Source organism: Sander lucioperca, chromosome 14 (genome assembly GCF_008315115.2).
Source record: "Sander lucioperca isolate FBNREF2018 chromosome 14, SLUC_FBN_1.2, whole genome shotgun sequence".
In the NCBI taxonomy this organism is placed as follows: domain Eukaryota; kingdom Metazoa; phylum Chordata; class Actinopteri; order Perciformes; family Percidae; genus Sander; species Sander lucioperca.
The window spans coordinates 33781260-33786833 of record NC_050186.1 but is presented as its reverse complement, the minus strand read 5'-3'; positions in this window follow the sequence as shown (position 1 = coordinate 33786833).

Here is a 5574-nt window from a genome sequence, read left to right as displayed (position 1 = left end):
CCTGTGTGTGTGTGTGTAACAAGCATAGTGTGCGTGCGCTGTGCATAAGCCTAGGCGCATTTTACTAATTTGCTGTTAAAATAACAACGAAATGCTGCGTTATTGACTTTAGACCAGGTTTTTGTTGGTCAATGGTGTGATCACTTCCTGTTGCCTCAAGATAGCAATACGCCCAGAATGCACCTGAACACACCTCTCTGTAAGACCAGCACGCCCATGGGCGCACATATGTGCGCAGGTGCATTTGTTATTTAAACAAAATATCAAAGACACTTGCGTCGGGCCTTGCACCGCGCTGCACCGGGTGCAAGATAGAGCCCACTGTAGCAAACACCAAAGCTTAGCCCTCATGATCTGCACCATCCTCCCTCCAAGAATTTCAAACCCCTTCATTAGAACAGCAGGTCCCCCCCACCCCAGCCCTTTATGGAACCCTGCCAAACATAAGGTTCGACATCCACCCATTCCTCCCAAGCAGCAACCCAGCAGGCAGCTCCGCCCTCAAAGACACCTTGCCATCCCCTTGGCTCTTTAGTAAATAAAAGGCACTTCCAAGTCCAGACAACTCCTATGAAGATTTAATGTCTGTGCTGAGAACATAATCCAGAATTATTTCTCTTGAGCCTTGTCACAATGTTAAAAGGTTTACCCCCAGAAAAGAGAAGTGAAGTCAAAATTCAACCCCTGATATGTAAGACGAGCACTATAAATTAGATACCCAAACCACTAATTGTCACCTTTGAAAGCATATTTCTGTAGTTTTTCAACAGGAAAAAGTTCTGCTTGCTAATCCATAACCTAGCTGTTGCAATATATGTTTGCCCACGGGACATTATTGTGTGAGGGACTGGGGGGAGTTTTGAGTGTTACACCCGGAGCTCGTATTGAGTACATGTATGTGAGTTCACAACAGTGTTTGTCATTATTATAAGCATTAACAAAGGCTTATTGAAACACTAGCTACAATTAGTTACATCACTTGCTGTTTGTTTCACACAAATAAGTCAATTTACATTGTCCGTTGCTATAGACCTTTTTCACGGCAGACATTTTGACATGTCATAGTAGGAAAAGCACGGACGATTTTAAAATTGTCGGCCGATTTTCCAATCCTGAGAGACCCCACACACGGCAATAAAAAATCACGGGTCTAACAGTTTTGGTCTTACAGTGTGTGGTGCGCAGCACACGGCAAAATCAACACATCACACACGAACCGATTTGACTCCCGAGCATTCCCAGGTCAGACGGGAAATCTCGCAAAATCCCTCGAGATCAAACATGACTTCAGAGTAAACAATCACGGCGGACGAAGAGGATGCAGTGGCGATAGTTTGTAGTTGGTTTTTAACCGAAAAAAAAAACTTTATCAAAAGAAAATGCAATGGTCAAAGAAGTGGAGACAACGCGAGCATGGACTATACTTGCTATACTTATCTCCGACGTCCACCGGACTTTCTGGTGCGCCATGCCACCGGCTGTTTTGATTTTGTTTCCCGGTGCTTTCCTCGCTTTCTGATTGGCTACACGCCACAGTCCACAGGCTGCGTGCTCGTTTGTCCCCGGGGGACACCACACACAAGGAAAAATCGGGCCAAAACAGTCCAACGTGTTGGATATCCCCGATTTGAGATCGATGCGGTCCCGACGTCCTTCCGAGCAGACGAGAGCAGTCTTAACACACCACACACGGCAGGAATATCTGATCAGATTATTTTACCATAATCGTAGCATCCTTAAGATTGTCGGAAGGGGTGAATCGGGGCTAAAATCGGCCTAATTATCCTGCCGTGTGAACCAGGCTTTAGGAGAGGCCCTGGTATGGTGCATGCTGACTCACTGAAATAGCTTACTGGGACACTTACTTACTGGGAATTGAGCCATCGATAAGGTTATCAATTTCAGCTGTGCTTTTCCTACTATGACAAGTCAAAATGTCTGCTGTGAAAAAGGTCCATTGTTTGTGCGCTGCTCCCAAGTGGTTAGCGTTGCCGCAGCAGTAAATTATCAACAGTTTGCTAATTCACAACCTAGTCAAGATAGGTACTGTACAATACTTGTTTTTGTTCGCTCTAACATTATGATAGTATTTGTCTGTAAAAGTTTGCAAAGGGTTTTATGGCCATGAAAGACCTAAATACACGTTTTGGTAAAAAAAGTGGGATAATTTGGGTTTATTCATAATACGAAATGCTATACTAGTAGCCAGTGTTGGGAAAGTTCACTTTCTACATGAACTAGTTCAAAGTTCAGTTCACAAATTTTAAAATGAACTAGTTCAGTTCATAGTTCATACTTCAAAATTTTGAACTAAGTTCACAGTTCCAAATGTGAACTAGTTCATAGTTCTTTTTTTCCATATGTTGCTGCGAGCTATTTTTTTTTCAAAATTATTGCCACAGCCCATATAGAATCACAGACAGCAATTATTTTATCAGTTTTAACACTTCATATCCAATTTTGAATCCTTATCCAACCAGGGTTTACATTAGCAATGAGGGGACAGCATTTCCCCATTGTTGCTTTAACGCTTTGTTGCTGTCCATTCAGTCCACACTAGTAGCAGCTGCAGCTTTCACCCCTCGGTATATTCTCAAAAACATGGGGAAAAACGTGCTGCTTGAATGGTCTTTTTTAATGAGGAATTATTAAAAGAAAAACAAGCCTCCATGCTGCTTTTTGTTTTGATGACGCATGCGGCGGTGCAACACTGGTGGCTGGTGTTGCCAGATTGGGTGTTTTTTCCCCTACATATTAAGGCCTGTTTCCGGTGTGTTTTAGCCGGGTTTTCGCCTAGAAGGCTCTATAGAAATCTGGCACCCTATTGAACGAAGTTAAACTGAGAGAGCGTACCGTTCACAGACACCAGAATGAACGAGTTCACAGTAACGTTCATCAGGCAGTAATACAGTACGTTCAGTTCACGTTCGCCCAAAATATGAACGAGTTCATGAACTATCGTTCAATGAGCGCGTTCAGGCACAGCACTGCTAGTAGCTTACTGGAGACGTTCCCTGTTCGCTCATCATCTGATACAAACGTATCGTCCTCTCATCAGTCACTGTATTTTTGTTAAAACAATTTCAAATAGTTCGCTAGTTTTTTACTCTGTTCTGCTTGCAAGTAGTTCATTTGAGGATGTTTGTTCCTCGGCCAGCAGATGCTGTCGATTCTGCCATATTTGATTTTAGTCAGCAGAGATACTAGCAGAAATGGTCGCTATAGCAATGCGACCATGAATATGGGGGGTGGGACCTCTGAAGGGGGATTTCATTTGTTTAGCAGTTGAGTTCAAATATCAACAATCTTTAAGCAGCATCGCTTACTATCCCTTTAAGTTGGCTGGCTGACTAAACAGTGAGGGACTAGAAATAGTCTGTGTTGGGGCGCCCTCCCTTTCCCCCCTTTCCTGTCTACAGCTCTTCCTTTCAATTAATGGCCCTAAGGCCCAAATAATAATTTTAAACAAACAAATAAATTGTGTTTGTTGCTCTTCTTTTTTTTTTTTTGTTAGAGCGAACTGCCGCGAAAATATGATTACAGTTTGATTATAGCTTTTAACTTCAGTGATGCATCTTCAGCTATACAAAACTGACAAAAAAACTCCTTGTTTCTCAGAATGGATAAGGGAAAACATAACAACTGATGTCCATAACCTTAACCCATTCATGTTGTGTAATTAACATGGACACACTGGTGTCTTTGTGTCTCAGATGTGATTGTAAATTCACATTCTCAGAAAGTGGAAGCACTGCTACTTGGGCGGAGTGATTAGCGCAACACTGAAAAGCACAGTTACTTCCGTCAACAAAACCAATGTGAATAGCTAGTTAGTAGCGAACGTGACTGGTGATCATGGCATTATTTGTACACCCTGTGACTATACAAATCACAACATGTAAATAGGAATATGTTTGCGCTATTTTGTCACTTATTCGGAGCAGTCGGCTAGTTGGAACCAGTTACTTGCATGATCTGTGCTAGGCTAAGCTAATGCTGGGGGCGTCAAACAGCATTACAGCATGCACGGAGATGAGAAGGGTATGTATCGACAGAGACAGAGTATTGTCTAACTCTGGAGGTTACGGTGAATAAGCTAAATCCCAATAAGTCGTCGTGTTCCTTTAATTTCAGGCCCTGCTTCCGGGTGTCAAGGTCCTCCGTTATCCACTAGGACGGATGCTCAAATCCTCTTTAAGCGCCGCGGTCGGTTAACGAAGTGAGATGACGGCTGGAGCGCTCGCTCTCTGTGTCAAATATTGCTGCAGATGGGATTACTTTGGAATTAGTTGAAAGCCCCTTGCGATAAAGACACTAAAGAGACATTGTGTTTTTTTGTACTTCTTATGGATGTATGATGCTCAAACAAGGGGTGCACAAAATACAACAAATTGGGGCAAAGCCCCCTTTTTGACCTCTCGTGGTGCTGGGTGCGCTCAGCATTGAGAGGAAACTGCATGTTCACAAACAGGTTGCAGTCCAGGGGTAGGCCTATATTCTAGTGTCCCAGACTGTGCCTCTCCTGTTTTAACTTTAGATTCAAGTCACAGAGCTAAGCAGCATGTCTTCTGGTGATCTTTAAAACACACACACACACACACACACACACACACACACACACACACACACAAAGTCCTTCTGCAACAAGGCAAGGTATTTCCAGTCGTTCTTTTTGTAAAACACAAGCAAAATATTCAAACCTATGGTATGATTGGAATTTTAAATTGGAAGAAGAGGGTGTGTCATTTTAGCTACATGTATGTTTGGATTATGAAAAAGAGTTGCAACTCAGACAAGCTTAAAACCGTTTTTTATTGTGCACAGACAGAATACGGTTTATTTCTATAAGTAGGTAAAGAGAAAACAACCTTTAGGCAAAACTCATTTTAATTCAATCTGTTCAAGCCAAGAGAGGTGTTACTAAACACACCTTCACACCCACACCTTCACACACACACACACACCCACAAACTCACCTGATTTCCTGTAAATGGAGAGAGAAGGGAGCAACACTGACCAGGTGATCCAGGTACATAAACACAGAAAGAGAAAGCGAAAGAGTAAGACGTGTTTTCAGAGAGACTGAAGGCTGAGGCAGGGTGAGTGTCAAACCAATATTTATTGTTTTACTGTCAAAGTCTTCAACTGTTTGTTTTCTCCCTGTGGACTGTAAAGGAAAGAAATGTTAGAATGAACTCAGCAGTTTAATTTATTTGTGGACACAAAGTCGCGATTGGCTGAATAATACACATTAAACCTGCGGTAAAGCAAGAAAACCAGTTTAACTGACATGGTTTTATTGTACTTTAAGTGTGTGTGTGTGTGTGTGTGTGTGTGTGTGTGTGTGTGTGTGTGTGTGCGCGAGTGTGTACTGTAGAGAACAGAGAACTTTTATCTCCTCACATACTCATTACACAAAAATAATCATTCCATCAGGCTGAAGTAGGGCTGCTGCTGCTTTCTTGAGTCTGTAAAATTCAATTCAGTGTGTGTGTGTGTGTGTGTGTGTGTGTGTGTGTGTGTGTGTGTGTGTGTGTGTGTGTGTGTGGTACTTCCTGTTCTTCCTGTTTAAAG